Source organism: Ictidomys tridecemlineatus, chromosome 7 (genome assembly GCF_052094955.1).
Source record: "Ictidomys tridecemlineatus isolate mIctTri1 chromosome 7, mIctTri1.hap1, whole genome shotgun sequence".
NCBI classification, from domain to species: domain Eukaryota; kingdom Metazoa; phylum Chordata; class Mammalia; order Rodentia; family Sciuridae; genus Ictidomys; species Ictidomys tridecemlineatus.
In genome coordinates, this window is record NC_135483.1 from 132,615,994 (window position 1) to 132,629,621 (window position 13,628).

The 13,628-nt window shown below is 35.7% G+C and overlaps 1 pseudogene; it reads right to left on the reverse strand.

The window, feature by feature from the left end:
* Positions 1–9,919: 9,919 nt before the first annotated feature.
* On the reverse strand, positions 9,920–10,602 carry LOC101966356 (myelin-associated neurite-outgrowth inhibitor pseudogene; annotated as a pseudogene).
* Positions 10,603–13,628: the final 3,026 nt, after the last annotated feature.

Sequence of the window (13,628 nt, forward strand, 5' to 3'; positions counted from 1 at the left end):
TTTTCTTCTTTCTCAAAACCAAGTCATAATTTATTTACATAAAAAGAAAAATTTTAAAAGGGTAAATTCCACATAATGAATTGTCTTACTATAAGTACTACTTAAAAAATAAACTTTTCCTGATCAATATTTGGAAAGACAGGTTTTTCTTCTAAAAGGGATAATGTCCTCATTGCCTTCTAGTCACCCGTGATGGAGGCAAACTAACCACAATCCATAATAAAAGCAATTATATTTCCTGAAATGTATCCCCAGGCAGAAATAATATTATGAGGGCAATTTCACTTTATATATCTCTGCAATCAATATTTCAGGAACTTTTAGGCCTATCAGGTCATTTTTTACTTAAGAAGTTTGCTGAAATACTTCGGTATGTCTTAATTTTAGAAATTGATTTAAATTTAGTCTTGTCATTTTTGTCCACGTCTCAATTATTTTAATTTACTTCTCAAGATGTAAAGAAAAAATAAGCAAGTAATTTATGTGAAATGGAGAATATGTTTCAAATGTTAAATTGCTCAATTTTTCTCTGTCAAAATTATATATTTTTGAAGATGTGTTTAACCCTACAATTTTGAAATTGGAAGTTCTGTTCTTAGGCTCTCTCAAAATATTCGTCCTCTTTAGGAAAGTCTTTTAACTCTGGATCTGGACTCTTCAAATTTGATATGCCTAGACCTTCATTTAAAAGGCTTATTTTCTTTCCGTATGAGAAATAATAACGCAGTGTGTGACAGCCAATGGGAACACATGTATGGATACAATATAATATATTGGATATAACAGGGAAAATGTAGAATAAGATTAGGGCTGTAACATGTTCAGTGTCTTGTGGGGCCCATTGTGAGTGACTTAATACTGCATCCTTACACACTGAAGGAGGCAAGACAATCTCTGGAGGTCTCTTCCATAAAGGCACTAATCTTATTGATGAGGGCTCTGTCTTCATGACCTACACATTCCCCAAAGGGTCTCCCTCCTAATACCATGACCTTCAAGGTTAAGATTCCAGCATATGAATTGGGGGAGACACAAGCATTTAGATCACATAAATTGCATAATGGCTTTTATAGAACTAACTATTCTCAGTCATCTACCCAAAACCTGGCATCTCTCTGTCTCTCTCTGTCTCTCTCTGTCTCTCTGTCTCTGTCTCTGTCTCTCTCTGTCTCTCTCTCTCTCTCTCTCTCTCTCTCTCTCTCTCTCTGTGTGTGTGTGTGTGTGTGTGTGTGTGTATGAAGGCATATATCATTTTGAAGCTTCATGACACAGAAAGATGATTTGATGAAGTCTCTCAACCACATTCAGGGCAGAGAGAGAAAATGAAACCTGACCCACTAAATCTGAAAGGGTAAAAAATTACCACCAGTCAAATATGCTTCCTTGAAAATAGTGGAGCAAGGTATCATTCTGTTTGTAAGATAACTCTCATTAGTGGAGTTTTCCTTTGTCTCAAGAAATTTTAAGGTCATTCTGGCTGCCAGGTAAAAGTGCTCTTCCTTTTTGTATTCTTCTAGACTTGTCATTAATCTTTGAGAAAGATCTACCAATGGGAAATTATGATCAAGAATGCTTGGGTGAATGTGCTTTATCATTTAACCAATTTGAAAACACAGTGGTGATAGAATGACAATTTAAATGGATGGTCTCTAATGCTCTTGAAGTCCATAGAAACTGACTACATTGATATGCATGTGACTTCCTTATTCTCTTAAGAGTCAGCAAACTCATGAATCCTGTAATATATCTAAATTCAATACTGACAATTTAACCAAATGCCTCCCTTCACTACCATACACACACTTTCAATACAGAAGACCCCAAAACAAAGAAGATTTCACTTTTAGCTGCTTTCTTCTTTAACTCTACATTCTGTATATTTTTAAGGTCAAGAATATGAGATCTAGGATTAATCATATGCTGTCTCACATATCAAAAGTGAGCTGGCTTTTAGTACAACTATGTAGAAATCATATCTCTGTAAGGCTATTTCTTATTTTAACTTGATTGTTATGTATGTGCAAAGTTTCGGATATGCATATACATATGTATATATAACATCTATATGTGTCTATATTGAGCTGTGTCTGTATGAAAGAGATTTTAAAACTAGGCATATGGTTTCCTAGTAACAAGAATCACATATAACTTCAAGAAGCACCCTGTCTACAATCATATGCCTTCAGCTTATTAGCAAGACAAGACAAGCTTTGAATTCTGCACAGAATATCTAATGATCAAAGTAATGGTGCATATTTAGTATAGTTGAGATATAAACCAAACAGACACTCAAGTAGCATTTCCCTTAGGTCTGATTCAACTAAAAAAAAAAAGATACATGGAAGGAGACTCCGATGGTAGTCAGAACTGATATTTATGATTTATAATTACTAAAATGTCACACATTGTATAAGTTTGAAAGTTTGATATCCTATTATGGAGCTAGATGGATAAAAAAGAATAATTGAATTTCAAAAACAGTTTAAATAAATAAGATTCATAGATAAAAATTGAATGTTATTCATCTTCCATTTTTTTTTCCCAGAAGATAAGCAGTAGTTTAGTGCTGAGTTTTGGAGAAAAAAAAAAAAAGCTATTGGCAAGTAAATTTTTTGTAACATGTTCTCATTGCTTGCATAAAAAAATTGTAAGAACATAGATTTGTATCTACCATTTACTTTAAAACTTGAATGTGTATTTTCCCACAGAATTTACTCTATTCAAGTGGAAATGAATTATTTTTTAAGCTTTAATCAAGACATAAACATATAAACATGGGTAGGAGAGAAACGAGATGGAATTTATTTCTTTAACTGTGCCAAACATGACAAATGCAAACAATTTTAATTATAGAGCTAAAATGCAAGAATGGTAACAATAAACATTAGAAAACATATTAGAAACTTCAGTAAATAACTCAATAAGGTTGATTTGAAATTCCCGATTCCAAGTGTCTGTTCATGTTAATTTGCTTATTGCAAATAATGACTGATATACTTTAATAGGATGACATCTAATTTCTATCTTTCTTACCTATTTGTTGTGTCAACATTCACATGATTAAGAGGTACTTTGCATTTAAATGAATTTAATTTTAGTAAAATATTTCAAAGGCACCTGGTTCACTAATTATTAGCCAATCAAGCACAAATATAATTGATAGGTCTTTTTAGCTTCTTGTATTTTATAAAACAACAACCTACCTGCTAATGACTGCAATCAATGGAAAATATATATAAAGTCAAATATTTAAAGGAACTAAAGAATAACTAAAATAACACAAACTACAGGAGGTTTAACCTTGAAAGGATAAAATCATTCTGGGTAAGACACGTTTTCCATGTTTTTCCCAGAGTGAAATCCCAAGTCTACATGACTTGTCCCTGATAGGATTCAATAGGAAACTCCACTGTTTTATTGGCCTTAAGGAGTGAGACAGTGGGAAGCTTAGAATAAAGAGTGGGTAGAATTAGAGGGTAGACACCTCATAAAGATCCCTCATATAGATCCCTCTCAAATCATTGGCTCAGAGCTGCATGTGCATAGAGCAAGTCATCAATGAGCTCATGTTGGGAAAACAACATCTATGAGGAAGAGTATAAGAATTGTACTGAGGTATTAGCAGATGCCCATTTGTGCAGAGACAGATTTGGGATATGGTTCTTATCATTTTAAGGAAATTATGGTAGAGATATCAAGGTCTGTAGTGAAACAATGGGAACTACAACTTAGGAATGAAGCATGCATCCAAGCACCAAGAAGTTTGCCATAAGACAACAAAATGAACATACAAAGCCAATTCTTCAAATTAAGCACTTGAGGAAGCTAAAAATAACTTTTTAAAAGATCAAGAATACTTACCAGGTTTTTTTGTTGACTTCTATTAATGGTTTTTAGTTTTATAATATGGTAGATTTCATTATGATACAATTATTCAATCATGGAATGTATCTTATTCTAAATAGACCAATTCTTGTGAGTGTACATGATGATGGGATTCACTTAGGTATTTTCATATATGTAAATAGGAATATTATGTTGGATTCATTCTACTATCTTTCCTATTCCAATTTCCCCTCCCTTTCCTTTATTCTTTTTGTCTAATCCACCGAAATTCCTCCACCCCTTTATTGCTGTTTAACTTCTATATATCAGAGAAAACATTCAACCTTTAATTTTGGGGGATTGGCTTATTTCATTTAGTGTGATAATCTGTAGATCTATTCATTTACTGGTAAATGTCATAATTGCATTCTTCTTTATGGCTGAGTAATATTCCATTGTGTATATATGCCAAACTTTCTTTATCCACTTATCTATGTTGGCTCGATAGCTTAGCTATTGTGATTTTATAAACATTGATGTGTCTGCATCACTGTAGTAGTAGTCTTTTGGGTATATGCTGAGGAGTAGGATAACAGAATCAAATTGCAGTTTCATTATGAGTTTTTTGAAGAATTTCCATATTGCTATCTATAGTGGTTGCACTGATTTGCAGTGCCACCATCAGTGTATGAGTGTACCTTTTTCCCCACATCCTCACCAACATTAGTGTTATTTATATTCTTGATAATTGCTATTCTTACTGGAGTGAGATGAAATTTCAGTAGAGTTTTAATTTTTATTATTTATTTATTTTTTAGTTATAGTTGGACACAATATCTTTATTTTATTTTTATGTGGTGCTGAGGATTGAACCCAGGCCCTTGCACATGCTAGGCACAATCCCAGCCCCTATAGTTTTAATTTGCATTTCTCTAATTTCTAGATATGTTGAACATTTTTTCATATATTTGTTGACTGATTGTATTTCTTCTCCTGAGAAGTGTCTATTCAGTTCCTTTGCCCACTTATTGGTTATTTTCTTTTCTGGTGTGAAGTTTTGTGAGTTATTTGGTATATCCTAGATATTAATGCCATATCTGTGATGCACGTGGCAAAGATTTTCTCCTATTCTGTAGGCTCTCTCTTCACACTTTTGATTTGCTCTTCCTTTGCCTTGAAGGAGTGTTTTAGTTTGATGCCATCCCATTTACTGATTTTTAAATTTTTTTTTTCTTGTACTTTAGAAGTCTTACTGAGGAAGTCAGTTCCAGAAATAATATGTTGAAGTGTTGGGCCCAACTTTTCTTCTAATATGTGCTGGATTTCTGGTCTAATTGCTAGGTCTTTGGTACACCTTGATTTGCGTTTTATGCTGGGTGAGAGATAGGATTTAACTTTCATTCTATTACATATGGATTTCTGTTTCCCACCACCATTTTTTGAGGGAATATCTTTTCCCCAAAGATATTGGAACCTTTTTCTAGGATGAGGTGACAGTATTTATGTGAGTTAGTCTCTATATCTTTTTTCTATTGGTTTTCTTCCCTGTTTTGATTAGTATAGCTCTGTAGTATAATTTAAATTATGGTATTGTGATGTCTTTCTTTTTCTCGCTAAGAATTCCTTTGGTTTTTCTGGGCCTCTTATTTTTCCAAATTAATTTTATAGCAGCTTTTTCTATTTATATAAATAATATTATTGGGATTTTGATGGGAATTGCAATAAATCTGTATAATACTTTTTGTACTAAGGCCATTTTGACGATATTATTTCTCTCCAAGAACATGAGATGTCTTTCCATATTATGATGTCTTCCTCAATTTCTTTCTCTAGTGTACTATAGTTTTCATTGTAGATGTCCTTCACCTCTTTTGAGTTTTTTTTTTTTTGAAGCTTACTGTGAATGAGATGGTTTTTCTAATTTCTCAGTTGATTCATTATTGGAATGTAAGAATTCAACTGATTTATGGGTGTTAATTTTGTAGCCTGCTATTTGCTGAATTTATTTATGAGTTCTAGAAGTTTATTGATGGAATTTTTTTGTTTATCATGTAAGGTTTTTGCTTCATCTTCAAATCTGAAGCTTAAGTTTGTTGGATATGGAATTCTTGGCTGGGATCCATTTTCTCTCACAGCTTGGTATATATTATTCCAAGATCTCCTAGATCTCAATTGAAAAATCAACTGAGACCCAGATTGGTTTACCAGTAAGGTGACCAGTCATTTTTATCTAGATGCTTTAAAAATTCTATCCTTTTTTTCTTTTGTATGTTGGGGACTTTCATAATAATGTGTCTTAGAGTGGGTCTGTTTTAATTTTGTGTATTTGGAGTCTTGGTTTCCTTCTGTATTTGATTTTTTATTTAATTCTTAAGGGTTGGGAAATTTTCTGAAGTTATTTCATTGAAAAAAAATGTGTATTACTTTAGCCTGTATTTCAGAGCCTTCATCTATCTTTATGACTTATAAATTTGGCCTTTTCATGTTATCTCATATTTCTATTCATGGTCTCTTAATATATTTTCTCCATGGTCAGCTTTGTTTTAAAGATTATACATTTTGTCTTCATTGCCTGAAATTTTATCCAAATGGTCTAGTCTGTTTGTGATGCTTTCCACTGAATTTTTAATTTGTTTTATTGATTCCTTCTTTTTGAAGATTTCCAATTGATTTTTCTTCAGAATCTCCATCTCCTTATTGAAGTGATCTCTCACTTCTTGTATTTTCTCTCTGATCTCAGTCCTTGTGTCATCCTCATAGATCAGCTTAACCATGAATTTTCTAAATTCTATCTATGACATTTCCTCCACTGTAATGTCAATGGAGTCTGTTGTTGACGTATTCTGTGTTGTTTGGGTTGGTTTATTCAATTGCTTTTTCATTTTGTTTGTGGGTCTACCTATTGATTTTGATGGATCTGCAGCTGCAGAGTTTCAACATTATGAGCTTCTAGTATCTCTGTATGTTTTTAATACCTCACAGAGTAGCAGAGAACCCAACAATAGTGACAACCTATGCAAACAGTATATAGTAATAGACTAGGTACTTAGTTCCTATTATGATGGCTACAATGTTAATTGGCACAGTATGCAGAAATAGAAGGATCAGCAATTTCCATCATTAAAAAAGGTAAATCATTTTTAACTATGTATGTCATAAAATTAAACAATAGGTGTTGACTATGACTTCCACCATATTAATTACTTCTATACTATTGGTGGTGAGGGCTGGTATTATATAAACCAATTAGTGTTAAGTGGTATTAAGGCTAGAGTCGATTAGGAAGAAAGAAGAAGAGATAGAAGGGTAGAAAAGTGTTTGCAATTTCAAAAGGTGAATAGGGCAAATGCAGTGGTGACATAGAATGTGTTGCTTGTAAGGAGAAAGGGGTAAAAAATTAAAATTAAACAGAAGAGGGAAATAGCAAACAGAAGAATTTGGCAATTAGCAATGGGGGGTAGAAATAAGGGAAATAGATTGGTGGAAAAGACAGTACAAAACAAAATTGAAATATACTAATAAAAACACCCTCAAAAACAGAGCAAAAAAAATAATTATCTTCAAAGGGAGGGGGTGGCTAGAAATGAGAAAACAAATATATATATATATATACATATATATGTGTGTGTGTGTGTGTGTGTGTGTGTGTGTGTGTGTGTGTATAAATGTCCTTGAATCAATTAGTACATTAGAAAAATAATGAATGATCTTGGTGAAAAGGAGTCGTTTCCATGATGGTAGACAAAATATTCCATAGGAATATATGTTTACTGTCTGTACCCAACTGTCTTCTATTTCTTCTCAGCATATGAACTGAGTGTGGGAGTATGGGCTCTCAAGTCCTTTCTTTTTATTGTGTTGCTCACCCAGTTGCCAGGTGGGGCTTAAGACTTTTCACCTTCCCTTCCTGGTAGAGCAGTTAGGGTTGGGTTGGGCTGGGAAGGGCTGTCTTCTTGACTCCCAGGGTGTGTTCACCATTGAGAACTGTGAGAGGAGTTCCTGTAAGTGGAATTCCCAGGTGTAGGGCTGAGGTTTAATAGGTTCTAGGGGCTTTATTGCTTGGCAAGTTGTCTGGAAGTGTCGAATCAATGTTCCTCTTGAGCTCAATTGATGCCAATTTACACTGGGAGACTGTATCCCAGGAGTCTCCCCCAAGTTTTCACTCCTTGTACAGGAGAGCTTATCCTTCACTACTTTTGTTGCTCTCAGATACTGCCCCTTCTGACCCCCTGGGGTCAGTTGCTGAGCCCAGTGGAGAGGCAGAGTGTCTGTCAGGAGATGAGCTGGGCAGCCAAGTAACAGGCTGGGTGAGCCAAGACTAGGCTGGCCAGGTTGCTGTGGGCTGGGGCTGGGTAGACTGGGTAAGCTGGGAAGGCCAGGAATTGGTGGGCTGGTGAGTGCTAAGTAGAGTTATACTCACCCTTTCAAATTCCTGACCTGCTATAGCTTGTCTTGGGAGGCCTTGTGAACTGCGGGACTCAAAGGATTGGAGGGACAGGGAATTTTCCCCCATCTCTCCAATAAAATGCTCTTCTCAGTGTCTGATTATGTCTGGGTTTGGTAGGTTCCATTAAGTCTTTCCTAGGTTCAGATAAGATCACACAGACCCTGTTTTGAATTCCTGGATCTGAGTTCCCAATTGGGTTGGTGCTTTTGTGTGGTAGTCCTAAAATGGCTACTGGCTGGACTCCCTTCAGATTATTGGTAAACTCAGGGCATTTTTTGTAGACCTGTTTAATGAGTCAAATAGCCTTTGGATGGGCTGGGTCAGACTGCCGCTCCCGTTTCAGCATTTTCTGAACTAAACCTATTGGTAGTATTTCTCTCTCTCTCTCTCTCTCTCTCTCTCTCTCTCTCTCTCTCTCTCTCTCTCTCTCTCTTTATTTTCTGTGCTAATTCTACTGCTCCTGCTTATCTCTGATTTTTTTCTCTTTTCCTTCTTTAAAGTACTCAAACTTTCTAATTTTCTAAGGCCCTCTGTCTCATATCAAATATTAGTGAAATCTCTTTTCTACCCACCTTGGGGAGAAGCAGTATTCCTGCTGCTTGATTCCCAGGTAGCCAAGAAAAACTGCTTCACTCTAATCCACCATCATCATTTGCTGTGTTTTAAGAGCATGCTAGTACAAAATGCAGCACTCCTCACAAGGTAACAGATCCCAGAGTCTCCACAACACATAATATCAAAAATTTAAAAAAACTTCCAAGAAACAGAAGTAGTTCAATGGAAACAAACCCAGGTATGATTCATGTTTTGGAATTATTAGTCCTTACATAAATGTTTTAGTCTGTTTTTTTTTTCCTGATGTGAAAAAATGATGTGACAAGAACAATTTTAAGAAGGAAAAGTTTGTTTGGGGGCTGTTTTAATCAGCTTTTTCACAGCTTTGACTAAAGGACCTGACCAGCACAATTATAGAGAAGGAAGAGTTTATTTGAGGGCTCACAATTTCAGAGGTCTTAGTCCATAGAAGGCTGGCTCCATTCCTTGGGGCTCAAGGTGAGGCTGAACATCATGGCAGAGGGAAGCAGCACACATGATGATCAGGAAGCAGAGAGAGACTCCAGTCTCCATATACAAATATATTCCCAAAGCCATGCCCCAGTTCCCACCCCCTTCAGCCACATCCTGCCACTTCAGTTACCACTGAGTTAATCACTGTCAGGGATGACCACTGATTTACAACCCAATCATTTCTCCTCAGAACCTGACTTTTTTTTTTTTTTTTTTAACTTTAAGGCTTGCATACAACACTCCATTAGCGATACAATTGTAAAATACACTTCCATTTCTTTGGGTTTTGCATAAGATAGTTTTACATCTACTGTGGGTAGATTGAGCAAGCTTTGTTTTGTGTGTGTGTGTGTGTGTGTGTGTGTGTGTGTGTGTGTGTGTTTTAACATACATTCAACTAGATATGATTCAGAATATACTTATACCCCCCTTTTTTTAATGATTACAGTTAACTAAAAATTTTCCAGGCAAGTCCACAAAACAGAATTTGCTTGAAGATCAACCCACGGAGTTAGGGAGACTAACAGTGCTGGGCCCTGCTAGGCCAAGACACTGGTGTTTAGCTAAGTGTCAAGAGTATTAAGAAGAAGGTCCTGGTTGGAGGCACAAGGCCTGCAGCACCAGCTGTGGAACCTCAATGATATGACTGCACAGATCCATCTGCCAATGTTTATTTGCAGGTTGATCCCACTGATGGGATACATAGCTGCAGGTGGGTGTGCCTGGGTCCATGTAGAAGGCACAGTGACTGGGTGATGGGCAACAGGAGTTGGGGAATGGGCAGTCAGCAGGCTACCTGCTGACATGGCCATCATGGTCCCACCATCCTGCTCATGGTGACCCGATTGTCTCTAGGAGGAGGGATGGGAGCAGGGTACACTATTGCTGGCATGCCATTGGGCTGCACCACGGTGGTATGATGGATGACAAGGAGGTGCTGCATATAGTGGCTGTGTGTAGTATGTGCCTTGCTGTGAAAAGGGTGGTGCTGGGGATAGGCATTCACACAGGGTGCATAGCAGTCTGGGAGGGGTTGGGGGAAGAAGAGTATGGCGGCATGGCCCCGCTGGTGGGGGAACAGGTGTGTAAGGTGTGCCAGGAGTGTAACCTGCTTGGAAGGTAGTATTTGCTCTAGGTACTGAATAGGAGAATAGGTAGAAGTTGTGGCTGCATAGCCCACGGGAAAACCAATTTGGATAACCAATTCCTTTGGCATTTACATAGGGAACCACAGAAGATCCAGGGCTATAAACAGGATTCATGGTTTCAAGAAAGAATCAACACCCAGTTCTCCCCTGTTTTCCATATTCTCTTGTTCTGGTGACTGCGACCTCTAGAAAGCCAAGAGGACATCCCTGTGCCATGAATAACCACCTGATTGGCCACCTGGGCCACAGCCCCAGATGCACAGACCACACTTGCCAGCACCTGGGGCCCCTGCCCGACCAGCAGACAAAGCACAGCTGGACCCAGTCTGGCGCCCAGTGACCGCCCCCAGCCACTGGCCAGACCTTGACACCACCCAGGGCTGATGGACAACCTGTCTTAAGACAAGATGTTCCTAACATGGATAGAACACAAGAAATGATATATCATGATCCTCAGCATCAGTCTCTAATTCAAAATACAAGATTAAAGGGTAGAGAACCATGTATAAAAAAAAAATTTTTTTTAAAAACCAGGCTGAGTTTTTCAGTTTTCATTTGCTTTTGTTATATAAATCTGGGACAAGTTCTTCACTAGACTAAAGGTCTCTATCCTAACTAGAGAATTAAATCCAATGATTTATTTAAAGATAGGGGCTTTTCCTGATAAATTGGATCTAATTATTTACTGAAAATGAGTCAAATATGTCTTGGGTGATCTTTCTTAACAAACACTTGTTTCAAATATTTCTTTGACAAGAAATGTAAGAGCCAATACAGCAGACAGTTCTCTGGTCAATGTCTAAAATTTAGAACAGATACCCATTTGTTTTAGATAACATGTCACTAAATAATTGTCACAGTACCTTATTTAAGCTACAATGCCATTATACTATTTCGAGAAGATAGACTGAGGAATGAGTTCCAAACATTTTTTTTTCAAAATATTATTTAAAGCTGAGCCAAAACCTACAGAAGTAGAAACTTATAAAATTTTAAGTGCAAGTATAAATAATAAGACAATCGCTAGATGGCTCTAATACAAAGTCTGATATTGAAGTTCACAGATTTTTGTTGAGACTATTAGAGTTGGCTGCTGGTTAGAGACTCAATATGAAACTTTATAAATAATTGAGTGGACATTGGTTGGGATGATTTTATCTTGTTTGTACAAACAGTGGGAAAATTTTAAGTCCCAAAACACTGAGTTGTTGGTGTAGTTGTTGTAAATTACTCTTTCTGAGTGTACTTATGTACATTCCAATTTTTAACAGCAAATACATGTGATTCATGATCTGTTCTTAGTCTCTAGTGGGGTTAATATACTTAAAAACTAAATAAATTTGTGTAGCTATATACTAAGAAGATGGTAAAAGAGCCAGGACACAATTATAATTTATTCCATTTTAAATGATTCATTTATCTTCCAGTGAGTCATTCCCACCCACTCTGATTCTTGTAAAATATTATGATTCAGACATAGGAGATACAGTAGGGAAAATCCTTGAATTTATAAAGCTTGAAATAGGAGTCTTCTGTTTATGGATATGAAGATGTTTATGGATATGAAGATAGAGGGAAGATTAATGAATATTACAAAAATACAACATGTCCTTTTTAATTTCCCTAAAGTGAAAATATGATGGGGAGAGAGAAATTTGGTTAACTGATTAACAAAACGATGTGTACTCATCATTAAGTGCTTGTAATTATTTTTTTAGGTAAATATCACCCTGAATCTCATAATGCAAACACTATCTTTGTGAACATTTCTGTCAGGTTTATCTAGTGTTGTTTTCTGTACATCTTTAATTTTAAATAATCAGAATTATACTCAATAAGCTTTCTTATAATCCATTATTTTCTTTAATATTAGGTTATGAATATCAGTTCATCACTAATACTAAATAAGGTAAAACAAAACCTGTCAGTGACTAGTTACTATACATTTTTTTTGACAAACAGTAACCACTTGGTAAAAGCTAGTTAATATTATTATTATTCTAAGTTCTTTGAATGCAATTGTAAAATAGACCTGATCTTCCAAATCACCTGTATAAAGTCTAGTAAGAAATACTGATAAATACATGAGGAGTGAGTGTTATGATATCATTTATGTCTTTAACAGAGTATGTTGCCAGGAACTGCTTCCTAGAACAAAAGATTAATGAAGTGGAGGCCAGATTAATTGAATGGGAATTAGTCATGTAAAAGGAAAATGGCATTGCTATAAGTCAAAGATTAAGCATGTTTGAAGAACCAGAAGCAGAGAAAGTGCTGACATTAAACAAAAAGCATTTCTCATGTCTAGAACTGAATATTCTAGTAGGTAAGTTATAAAAAGACTGAAGTGGTACATAGGTCCAGTTCACAAAGACCCTAGTAAAAGACAGAAAGGAGCTTGGGAATTATATGCCAATCTGTTGATAACCACTGGAGGATGTTAAGAAATATGTTGTCATCACTTTTGCATTTTAAAAGGATAACTTCAGCTAACTTGTGGAAAAATATCTTAATTGAAGGATAATTTGTTGAACCACATGGGGGAATTATAGCCTGCATAAATGTGACAAGCAGTGAAGATGAAGGGGACAAGGTGATATCCTGACATTATGGACTGGATGTGGCAATGATCAGGATAATAACAAAAGGATAGAATTATTTAACAGGATAAGACAGAATTTCTAAAGAGTATTTATATAAGAGGACAAAAAAAATTTTTAAATGTTTCTAATTGAAGTATAATTTACATGTAAAACAAACAAATCCATTGTAAGTGTCGAGGTTGAAAAGTATGACAGATGTATACACCCCAGCTCAGCACCCATTTACTTGTAGGATATTTCTACTAACTCATTAAATTTCTTCTTGTTCATTTCTAGTCAAACTTCATCTCCCAAAGGAAACTATTCTGATTTCATACAATTTAGTTTTGCTTATTCTTGAATTTAATAAAAATGGAATAATATATTATGTAAACCTTTGTGACTTGTCTTCTTTCACTCAGAAAAAAAAATGCTTTTGAGGATTAGCAACGTAAATTTAGCAGTGCTTTTCCATGCTGGGTGACATTCATTCATCACAATTTGTTTATCCACATCAGGCATGGTAGCGTATACTTGTAATCTCAGAGACTTGAGCAC